This window comes from Macrotis lagotis, chromosome 1, assembly GCF_037893015.1.
Source record: "Macrotis lagotis isolate mMagLag1 chromosome 1, bilby.v1.9.chrom.fasta, whole genome shotgun sequence".
Lineage (NCBI taxonomy): Eukaryota > Metazoa > Chordata > Mammalia > Peramelemorphia > Peramelidae > Macrotis > Macrotis lagotis.
This window is the reverse complement of record NC_133658.1, coordinates 848,120,043-848,132,644: the sequence shown is the minus strand read 5'-3', so window position 1 is coordinate 848,132,644 and position 12,602 is coordinate 848,120,043. Positions and strand designations below refer to the sequence as shown.

Sequence of the window (12,602 nt, the reverse complement as noted above, 5' to 3'; positions counted from 1 at the left end):
CATAAAAAGGGAAAGTACAATCACATTTCCATTTCATTTTTGCTTTTCTTCCCATAAGTGTTTCAATCATCATACATTTTGCTTTACTTCACTTGGCATCTATTCATATGTCTTCTCATACTTTTCTAAGTTTTTCAAACACATTGCTTTTTATTTGGCATAATCTTTTTTTTAAACATCACATGGAAACAATCAAATCATCATGTTTGTTTGGTCCCTGGAAGTCAAAAGGCCTGGGTCAAGATTCTACAAGATTCTAATTGGTATAATTATTTCCATGGTGAGCAAGTGACTTATTCTTTTTAAGTCTGAATGATTAAAATTCTAGTCTTGTAAAAGACGTCAGATATCTAGTCCAACAGATATCTGAATAAGAATCACTTGTAACGTGGCCAACAAATGGCCAGCTAGACTTCTCTTGAAGAGAGATAAAATCCTATACTTCCCAAGGAAGCTATTCTTAACTATTTAGAAGCTTCTTCCTACATTAAGATTAAATTCCAGGTAATAGGCTTTCAGTTCTTCATCATTATATGATATGTTCCCCAAAATTCTCATTATCCTGCCACCACCTTTTGTTCATACTTCTACCTGTATGGCCTTTCTAAAATCTGGTACCTTGAAATGAACAAAGTTATGCCAAGTGTACCATTACTAGCATATAGGAGAACTATTCCTTTCTTTATCCTGGACACTATGCTTCTCACAAAGCAACCTAAAATAACATTAACTATTTTGACTCATATTGAAATCTAAATGAAAACTTCCAGAGGTTTTTCATAGAAATTATTATCTAGCCATACCTCTCCCTCCTTATATTTGTGAAGCTGTTTTTTTTAACTCAACTATAGAACTTTATATTTTCTTAATAGAGTTTTACCTTTTTTTGCTATAGATCCTTGGTCTACCCTGTCCAGAGATTGGGAATTAGTACTCTGCCACCAACTATGCTGACTGACTGACAAGGTTTCCTATTGTCTGCAAGTTTGATCAGCTAGGCTTTTTTCTAAGGCACTGATAAAAATGTTGAGCAATATGGGACTGTGGACAGATGCCTAAAGCATTCTATTAGAGATCTTCCTCCAAGCTGATGTCAAGGCATTGATTGGTTATTTGGGTTCAATCATTTGGTCAGTTTTAAATGCTCCCAACCATAATGCCATTCAACTCAAATATCTCCATTTTATCTGTAAGGGAAGAATGGGAGATTTTGTCAAATGTTTTCATAACAAACAGTGGTGTGGGCTTTGTGTGCTTTGATGGGTATTCCAGATGACGCTTGAGATGCTACTGTTGCCATAGCAGCCCACATTAGCTGTGGCCTTCCTTCCTTGAGCCCTCAGGAAGAAAAAAGTGCCAGTTTTCTATTAGTGATAAAATACAGAAGTGGAGTTCATAATTTCCCCACAACTTGGTGCTGTACCAGAGTACAACCCAGTGATCCTTTCAAGGGATTGCTAATCCATGCCCTTAAGAATAAAGCTATAGATAGATATAGATATAGATATAGATATAGATATAGATATAGATATAGATATAGATATAGATATAGATATAGATATAGATATAGATATAGATGGGATAGGGATAGGGATAGGGATAGGGATAGGGAAAGGGATAGATATAGATATAAATACATAAAATAACTCTTTTAGTATATACCCACCTCACACCCTGCCAAACAAAGCATGTGTTTCATGAGGCTGAACGAGAAGGAAACCGTCATTGACTGACTGGGTTCTGAATCTAAACCAGGGATTGCTGAAACACAGTTACAAATTACACCTGGGAAATTTCATAGTTCAATTTCTAACCTTTGTATTTATATTACACAAGAAAACAGTTTTACATGCCATATGACATAGTAGATATTTATAAAATTTCAAAGGAAACCATTAAATTGCCTATATTGTAACATTTGGCTCATTTGGCTCCTGATCCTTCATCCCTCAGCCACAGGTTGTGGAAAAGGAATGAGGCTACAGTGTGATGCTGTTGTCTAGCCCTGGCTCTAGATTCTAAACTGGAACTGCAGGGAAGCAGATGGGGGTGAGAAGGCTTGGATTAGGATTGGTCTCCTGGCCTTCCCACCAGCCAATAAGGTTTCAAAGTAGATCCCAGGCCATTTCTCCTATGTGCTCACCTCTGCCAGCTGGTCGATCTATCTTACTTCCAAGATGTCTTCTCATCTCTATCCCAGGAACCCTTACAGCGCTGCTCTCCAAGAACAGTCCCAGCTCTCCCACCACTCTCTCAGTTCAGGCTGCAGTGGCAATCAGTTACACAGCAACAATAGCAAACAGCAGTCTGCTAGCAGCTACCTAAGCCGTACAAGCTGTCTATCTCTCCTCTTTTCCTTACAACAGCATTAAATAGCAGTTCAGAACCCTTCTTAAAGGCTAATGAAAGAAAAGGCAAAAGGAAAGGTTCAACTTACCCACTAGTATGCAAATCTGATAAGCATGCATGCAAAATCTCACCCTGTCTTCCTGACCATGACTTCATCCTTAGCCCCAAGCATTCACTTGAGCAGTACCACTACCATTGTCTTTCTGACTTTACTTCCCCAAGGAAAATTTTCAGTATATCTCCAACTCCCATAGTGATGAAATCTGCTTCTAACTTCATCTGTATTATTCCCCTGACCCACTAGTTTAGTTGTCTTATCAAAAAGGAAAATAGTTTTAAGAATGTACTGTATCAAAATATATCAATGTAAAATTTTTAAAAAGGAAATGGCGTTATTTTATTTTATTTTTTATAGTTAAAGAAAATAAAAATTTATTTAAGTTTCTTCTGCACACTCTAGTTCAATATTTCAGCTCATAATAAGAAGTAAGGTGAAACATGAAGAGTTAATACTGCCTTTTCTCTTAAATGTTAGCTTATTTTATGTCATAAGAAAATTTCATAATGAAAAAGAATTCCAGCAAGTATTTTTCCAGATCCCATATTTTTCTATCAGTTCTTTTGCTTTAGAAATATAGACAGTCATGGCATCTTCCTTTCACAGACCTTTTTGGAGGTTCCATGCTTCCCATTTGGCTTTGCCCTTTAAATCTAGCATCACTGGACATTCAAGGTCAATATCTCCAATGACTGATTGTTTGTAGAGTCTGTAGAGTTCTTTGAGTTCTTCATCATTTGGCCTTGTTTTCAGTTTTCTTACATCTTCAGCAACCTTATGAAAATCATTCTGCAGAGCTATGAGTGCGGCCCAGCAGCTCCCAGGCCCAGCAGTTCCGAGGCCCAGCCCTGGGCTCCCACGGGGGCTGCAGACGAGGTCCTGACTGGACAGCACTCCCCCATGAAATGGTGTTATTTTAAAAGAAATATGGATGACTTCTCAATGAACGGGAGAGAGAGAGGAAGAAGGGAGAAAATTTGGAATTAAAAATAAAAATTAAAAAATAAAAAGAAATACAGAAGAGTGAAAATGGTACAATTTTATTGCTCCTGATTTAATTTAACATATCTATACTTTCTCTAAAAAAGCTCATGGTTTCTTATATAATCTTTGCTTTTTTCTAGTTCTCTATAAAAACTATGATTATAAAAATAGCTAGCATTTATGTCATACTCTAAGGTTTACAAATCACTTTTCTTAAGTTAACTCACTTAATCCTCATAACAGCCCTAGGAAGTATTATTTTTATCCTCATTTAACAGATAAGAAAACAAAGACATAGGTTAAAGACTTGCACAGGGAGTTTCTGAGTCTGGAGTCAGAAAGACTTGAGTTCAAATTTGACCTCATATACTTATTAGCTGTGTGATCCTGAGCAAGCCACTTAACTGTTTTGCCTCAGTTTCCTCATTTGTAAAATGAGCTGGAGAAGGAAATAATAAACCACCCTAATATCTTTGCCAAGAAAAACCCAAATGGGACTCAACAAGTCAGACATGACTGATAATGACAGAACAACAATCCCACAGCTAATAAGTGTCTGAGGTGGATTTGTACTTAAGTCTTCCTAAACTCCAACTCCATTCCTCTATCCTCTGCTGCACTTAGATGCCTAAGAATATGATCAATACAGAAAAAAAGGTCTTAAAAGAATAGATATGGAGTGAAGGAAGCAGATAAAAATAAGCAATATGTACAAGGACTACAATGTACAACAGTCACAAATCAACCAAAGGTAAATGCTGCAAAATAACAAAAACAAGCCTGACTCCAAAGATGGGAAAAGACTTCTTTCATTCCCTCCTCTCCTTTGCAAAGATGAGAGGTCCTTGGGAGTGAAACATTACAAATAGTTTAAGACTTTTCCCAATGAACTGAGTAGCTCTGTTGATTTTTTCTTCTTTTTTCCTTTTAAAAAATGTTCTTTGCTATATGAAATAGCTTCCTAGGATGGAAAGGGAGAGAAATTTAGGTAATATGAAAACAAAATACTTTAATAAGAATATATTTTTCAAAATCCTCTCATGGGGGCGACTAGGTGGCACAGTGGATAAAGCACCAGCCCTGCAGTCAGGAGTACCTGAGTTCAAATCTGATCTCAGACACTTAATAATGACCTAGCTGTGTGACCTTGGGCAAGCCACTTAACCCTATTGCCTTGCAAAAACCTAAAAAAATAAAAATAAAAAAATCCTCTCACCTGTTACATGCATATGGAAATGCTTATGATGGCTAAATTCAGGATAAAAAAATCTAGCTATATTTTGTGTATATCATATATATGTGGATATATAGATATGACAACGAACTGATATGATTCTGGTATGACCTGTTTTTCCCCTTTTAAACAGTGTTAGTGATATCTTTAAGAATCTCTGAAGTCCCATTGTTATTTCTCAATAACACCTTCCCCTATAGAACTATTCCTTTAACAACAACAACAATAGTAATAACAAAAACTGTTAAACAAAATAAATCAACTTAGGAACCATTTCTATAGTACATACAGCATTTTATGTTATTTTTTCCAATTACATGAACACATGCAGCATTGGGCACTGGTAATACAACAACTCTCCATTGATAATAGCTAGTGGGGCCCTAAGGTCTGCAACACATTTTCTATAAATATATAAAATCCATTTGATCTTCATAATAACCCTGAGAAATTGATATCACTGCCATTATTACTCTTCCCATTTTACAAATGAAGAACCTGAGATAACCAGAGGTTAAGTAACTTGCCCAGAATCATAGCTAGTAAGTGCTGAGACTGGATTCAAACTAATGTCTTCCTAGCGCCAGATCCAGCACTATATCCATTGTGTCACCTAGCTACCTCTGTTGAGAGGAGGGATTATATTATATATTATAATCAGCCTAATGGAGTCAAGATTGCACTCCCAAAACAACCCATAATGGGTCACTTCTGCATTGTCTTTTGAATTCATACTGTTACCAATGACTTTTCCATCTTCTATACATTCCATATATAGAAACTAGAAACACCACTCACCTTAGGTTCCAGGGCTAGTGATCTGTACCAGTTCCTACAGCTGATTGACCCAGTGGATAGAACATTGCTCTTAGAGTCAGGAGAATGGAAGTTCAAATCCAGCCTCAGACATTTGCCACTCACTAGCTGTGTGAGGGTGAGTAAGTTACTTAACCCTGATTGCCTTGCATCCAGGGCCATCTTCAGCCATCCTGATTCATATCTAGTCAGTGAACTCAGGGGACTCTGGAGAAGAAAGTGAGGCTTGTAACTTAGCCCAGCACTCCCTCACTCAAATCTCAATTCATGTGCTTGTCATGGCATCACCTTTCTGATGTCATGATCCTCTTAGAGAAAGGAATGCTTGGGTTCATTGTTGTGGGACACTGACTTTTCAGCAGATAAAGGAGGCTTTCCATTTTCACATTTATTGGCTCATCTCTCCCACCCCAGTTTTGTGTCTGAAAAAAGTTACTAATTTTGTCTCTATTCTAGTGTTTCCCCCCAAAAGAGTGTAAATAAAAGAAATACCTAATATATAATATGAATTAGGCAGAAACCAAGTCATTTATTCCCACACAGAAAGCAATGGTAAGAATAAGAGACAATTTAATAAATAATAAATAAATAATGGGACAATTTAAACAGGATTTAATGTCTTAATCTATTTCTACTAATACAGCAAGCTTTGTTGTGACATCAGTTTTTTGCAAGTCTCCTGATTTATATATTAACTAATTTGACTTGCCTGGGGTCTGTAGATGTTACAGAAAAGAAATATGCTAGCAAGGCAAAGGCAGCCAAAGACCCTTATGTAAACATAGCTACTTGTGGACATGTAGTGGAATGAATCAGGTTTCAGGGTTGGAAAAATCTGAATTCAAATCCTATCTCAGACAATTATTAGCTGTATGACCCTAAGCAAATCATTTTACATTTTCTGTGCCGAATTTTCCTCATCTATAAAATGGGAATAATATAGCCATCACTTACAAGATTGTTGTAAAGATAAAATGAATTAATATATAAAACACTTGGTAAACTAAAGTGTATGCTTTAAGGAACACCATAGAAATGTTGGCTATGATGATGATGATGATGATGATGATGATGATGATGTCTACATTCCATCTAGTGAATATGGTACTTGCTGTTACTATGTTGTACTAAAATTGCCTCTCTAGGAAATGTCAGGTGGAGAGCTACATCCAAGAGGGCTGTTGATCAGAAGCTCTCTCTTCTTCCATCAGTGCAGCAACCTGTCATCAGTTCTTCCAGTTCAGCAACCAGTTAAGGGACTCAATGGATGAGTGAATACTGATTAGAAGTAAGTTCACAAAGTTCCCTCCTCTCCATCAGACTGGCAGCTGCACTTGCTTTGAGGTAGGGTAAAGGGAAACAATGTCTTTCTATTCCTTAAGTTAGACTGTATCCTCCTTTATCAAAGATACTTTTTCTAAACATAGTTATTTCAAGTAGGACCTAGGTTACAATTGGCAACAGTTACAATAACTTTCAACTCTCCTCCACAGTGTACTCAAAACAAAAAACTATGATAAAATTTAATGAAGAGTATTTTTATACTTTAAATGGAAAAAGTTAAGAGTGAAGGTGGATGCTTTTCACAGGGTAACTTTTTAAAGTTTTCACAAGACTTGTCACCCTTGACTTTGGCGAGAGTGGGGGTGGGGTAGGTTGTGTATAGAAATAGAATAGAGTAGAGAAGTCTTTATAGGAAAAAAAAGATCAGGGGCGGCCAGGTGGCTAAGTGGATAGAGCACCAACCCTGGAGTCAGGAGTACCTGAGTTCAAATCCGGCCTCAGACACTTAATAATTACCTAGCTGTGTGGCCTTGGGTAAGCCACTTAACCCTTACCAAAAAAACCTAAAAAAAAAAAAAAGATCACCAGAAAGTGAATTATGTCTCTTGGGGTGGCCATATCAGGACCACTGTTGAAATCTAGATTACCAGGAAAGGCAAAGGAATAAGCATCTATGTAGAATCTACCATATGCCAGCCATTGTACTACAAATATCTCATTTGAAATATTCTTTTTTTTAGGTTTTTGCAAGGCAATGGGGTTAAGTGGCTTACCCAAAGCCACACAGCTAGGTAATTAGAAAGTGTCTGAGGCCGGATTTGAACTCAGGTACTCCTGACTCCAGGGCGGGTGCTCTATCCACTATACCACCTGACCGCCCCGAAATATTCTTATTTAAAAGGTTGATATCCAAACTATTTGATTTAGGAGATGAGAAGAGAAAGAGGGATGGAGGCAAGCCCTAACAGACCCCATGTAAGAAGGACTAAAGATGGTGCTTATGGTAGATAGGGAAGGAGAAGTAAAGTTTCCTTCTACTACCCCCAACCAAAAAGACTGGAAACATTAGTGTTTATACCAGTGCATCTGATGTTTATATGACAATATCAGGGAGCTTCCACTTGCAATTCAAGAGAGGCACTCACAAAAACTACAGGGAACAATTGGCAAATGGTCAAAAGACATGCAGAGGCAATTTACAGATGAGGAAATCAAAGTGATCCAGTCATATGAAATATTGCTCTAAATCTTTACTGATTAGAGAAATGCAAATTAAAGCATCTCTAAGGTACCACCTGGCCAATGTGACCAGAAAGGACAATGATCAATGTTGGAAGGGATGTGGGAAATCTGGGACACTAATACATTGTTGATGGAGCTGTGAATTCATCCAGCCTTTCTGGAGAGCAATTTGGAATTACACCCAAAAGGCAATAAAATATGCATACCCTTTGATCCAGCAATACCACTTACTAGGTCTATACACTGAAGAGATCCTGAAAAAGGGTAAAATCACTTGTACAAAAATATTCATAGAAGCTCTGTCTGTTGTGTCAAAGAATTGGAAATTGAGTGAATGTCCATCAGTTGGGGAATGGCTGAACAAATTGTGGCATATGTATGTTATGGAACACTATTGTTCTATTAGAAACCAGGAGGGATAGGAATTCAGAAAAGCCTGGAAGGATTTGCATGAACTGATGCTGAGTGAGATGAGGAGAACCAGAAGTACATTGTACACCCTAACAGCAACATGGGATTGATGATTAACCTTAATGGACTTGCTCATTTCATAAATGCAACAATCAGGGATAATTTTGGGGTGTCTGTGATGGAGAATATCATCTGTATCCAGAGAAAGAATTATGGAATTTGAACAAAGATCAAAGACTAGTTTTTTTTTTGTCTGAAGCAATTAAAATCTTCAATGTACAAGAGAAAGAAAACCTATCATTGCTATCATTATCCTAGTCTTCCTTGGGGAGGAGGGGAAAGCCCATCTGGGTCACCAGACCAGGTGAAAGGTCAGCCAGTAGATAATCATTGACTGGAAAGCCCCCCGCAGCCAGGGTCCGATAGAGCTGGGGGTGCTGTGGGGGTGGGGCAGGGCCCTTCATCTCTTCGGGACTTGTGGAAGCCATCTGCAGGAAGCATACAATGAAATACATGAGGGCCACAGAGATCCAGGCCAGTGCCATGTAGTAGCCATCACTTCCAAAATGCAGCCCAGTGAGCACACTCAGGATCATGCCCATGTATTTATAGCCACTGTAAGCAAGCAGATGGAAAGTGCTCAGGTCACTGTGGACAGCGGCCAGGTAAAGACCAAGGAGGAAGGCCTGCACCTTGATGATGACCCACACCAAGGCAGTGCTGGCACACAGGCTGAGGACCTCGGGGGAGAACCTTTTCTGAATCCCCAGCACCATCCCAGCCAGGAGGATGTATGTGATAAATGCCATCATGGGGATGTAGAGGTTGGGAGCATTGAGGTCCTCCTGAGGGGAAAGGTGTATGTCCCAGCTGTACTGAACCTCTCAGTTCTGATGTGTGTGGGGGAAGATGAGCAGGCCCAGCTTCCTGGGAAGTGTTTGAGCTTGTTCATGGACACAAACCTGTGAAGCTCATTGTGCACCATGTCCTTGCCCTGGGAGACAATGGAGCTGCTGTAGGCCATGGCCACATTGGCTATGGGATTCCCCAGAAAATTGCTGACATTGCAGGCCACATCTGAGCCCTGTGGCGGACAGGGACCAGGTTGGATGGGGTACCCACTACTTCTGTCACCAAAGAGTGGAGATGGATCGGGGGGGCCCTGATCCAGTTCTTGGGCCCTTGGGCCCTGTACCCAAGTGATAAGCCATGAGTTTGATGCCTCCACCACAAGACCCGTTGGGTAGGAATGCTAATGGAGTTGTGGCTTCCCCCCTGGGGGCAACTGCCGCTCTAGCTGCCAGATACATCTCCCCACCAGCCACCACAGCCACCATGCTCTGACTATTGCCTTTAATTAAAAAACAAAGTCATCTTTTTGTGAAAAAAAAGACTACAAGGAAAAGAAATCCTCTTCCATTTCAATTCATCTTTTGAGAATTCCTGTTGGTGATGGTTGCCCTTCCACCAAAACAACAAAGCTTTTTGTGGGCTAACAACTTAGTTTTTTAAAAAAAATTAAATTCTGTGTTTTTAAAAAACTTGTTAAAAATAGTATTTTAAACTATTCAGCCACCAGAAGAACATATTTATTAAAAATTCACACAAGTCCTTTGGCATAGGCAGCATCTTCAATTTTCTGTCTGTAACAGGGTCTGGCACATGAACAGAAAGCTAGGACAAACTCTCTCCATGTGGAAAAGCCTGTTTCTGAGGAAATGGTGATGACATGTAAGGGAAGTGATTTGGAGAGAAACATACTGTGGAGCATACGTAGACATTCTGCAACTACTTCTGGTCTGCTAATCATGTTTTGAAGAAGAGTCTCATTAATTGACCACAGAGGAATTCAAATAGGTCTTTTGGCTTCATTTTATGATCTGCCTTATCCCCTTCTGTGGGATCATGGGGACTTCTTTGGTGGAGGGAATGAAGTCTCCAACCTTGGGAACACTTCACTCCCTTCACCAAAGGTCAGCAAGCCATAGAGTTCCAGAAATTGGAGCCCAGGCCTAGTCCAATGCAGAGGTTCAGAGAAGGTAGAAATAATCTTTAGAAGAACCTTTGGTTTCCAATCCAGCAGAAGCTGAGAAGAGGACTTATATAGTAGGAGTACTGTCTTTGGATGTGAATTAGGTGGAATCAATGCTATGAAAAATTAAGCTAAGGTGAGTATACTTGATGCCCTGGAGGTGTAAGAAAAAAAAATGTTTGTATATTTATTCTGGCTATATATTTTTTAAATTTATTTTTATTAAAGATATTATTTGAGTTTTACAATTTCCCCCAATCTTACTTCCCTCCCCCCCACCCCCCCACTGAAAGCCATCTGTCAGTCTTTATTTTGTTTCCATGTTGTACCTTGATCCAAACTGAGTGTGATGAGAGAGAAATCATATCCTTAAGGAAGAGACAAAAAGTCTAAGAAATAACAAGATCCAGCAATAAGATATATTTTTTCCCCCTAAATTAAAGGGAATAGTCCTTGAACTTTGTTCAAACTCCATGGCTCTATATCTGGATACAGATGGCACTCTTCTTTGCAGACAGCCCAAAATTGCTCCTGATTGTTGCACTCATGGAATGAGCAAGGCCATGAAGGTTGATCATCACCCCGATGTTGCTATTAGTGTGTACAGTGTTTTTCTGGTTCTGCTCATCTCACTCAGCATCAGTTCATGCAAATCCCTCCAGGCTTCCCTGAAATCCCATCCCTCCTGCTTTCTAATAGAACAATAGTGTTCCATGACATACATATACCACAGTTTGCTAAGCCATTCCCTAATTGAAGGACATTTACTTGATTTCCAATTCTTTGCCACCACAAACAGGACTTCTATAAATATTTTTGTACAAATGATGTTTTCACCCTTTTTCAGCATCTCTTCAGGATATAGACCCAGTAGTGGTATTGCTGGGTCAAAGGGTGTGCACATATTTGTTGCCCTTTGGGCGTAGTTCCAAATAGCTCTCCAGAAGGGTTGGATGAATTCACAGCTCCACCAACAGTGTAATAGTGTCCCAGATTTCCCACAACCCTTCCAACAATGATCATTATCCTTTCTGGTCATATTGGCCAATCTGAGAGGTGTAAGGTGGTACCTCAGAGAAGCTTTAATTTGCCTTTCTCTAATAATTAATGATTTAGAGCATTTTTTCATATGGCTATGGATTGCTTTGATCTCCTCATCTGTAAATTGCCTTTGCATATCCTTTGAGCATTTGTCAATTGGGGAATGGCTTTTTGTTTTAAAAATATGACTCAGGGAGGCTAGGTGGCGTAGTGGATAAAGCACTGGCCTTGGAGTCAGGAGTACCTGGGTTCAAATCTGGTCTCAGACACTTAATAATTACCTAGCTGTGTGGCCTTGGGCAAGCCACTTAACCCCATTTGCCTTGCAAAAACCTAAAAAAAAATATGACTCAGTTCTCTGTATATTTTAGAAATGAGTCCTTTGTCATAACCATTAGTTGCAAAGATTGTTTCCCAATTTACTACATTTCTTTTGATCTTGGTTACATTGGTTTTATCTGTGCAAAAGCTTTTTAATTTAATGTAATCAAAATCATCTAATTGGTTTTTGGTGGTGTTCTCCAACTCTTCCTTAGTCATAAACTGCTCCCCTTTCCATAGATCTGAAAGGTAAACCAGTCCTTGATCTTCTAATTTGCTTATAGTATTGTTTTTTATGTCTAAGTCCTGTAACCATTTGGATCTTATCTTGGTAAAGGGTGTTAGGTGTTGGTCTAATCTAAGTTTATTCCATACTAACTTCCAATTATCCCAGAAGTTTTTTTTTTTATCACAGAGGGCGTTTTTATACCAATGGCTGGACTCTTTGGGTTTATCAAACAGCATATTACTATAATCATCTCCTGCTTTTACACCTAGTCTATTCCACTGGTCCACCACTCTATTTCTTAGCCAGTACCAAACAGTTTTAATGACTGACGCTTTATAATATAATTTTAGATCAGGTAGGGCTAAGCCACCTTCTTTTGCACTTTTTTCATTAAGCTCCTGGCACTTTTTGACTTTTTATTTCTCCATATGAATTTACTTACAATTTTTCCTAACTCATTAAAGTAATTTTTTGGAACTTTGATTGGTAGGGCACTAAACAAATAGTTTAGTTTTGGTAGAATTGTCATTTTTATTATATTAGCTCTACCTATCCATGAGCAGTTGATGTTTTCCCAGTTATTTAAATCTGATTTAATTTG

General features: G+C 38.7%; 2 pseudogenes; both read right to left on the bottom strand.

The window, feature by feature from the left end:
• Positions 1–2,908: 2,908 nt before the first annotated feature.
• Positions 2,909–4,620, bottom strand: LOC141508107 (acyl-CoA-binding domain-containing protein 7 pseudogene; annotated as a pseudogene).
• A 4,110-nt stretch (positions 4,621–8,730) lies between these two features.
• On the bottom strand, positions 8,731–9,589 carry LOC141508099 (protein YIF1A pseudogene; annotated as a pseudogene).
• Between the last annotated feature and the right edge of the window lie 3,013 nt (positions 9,590–12,602).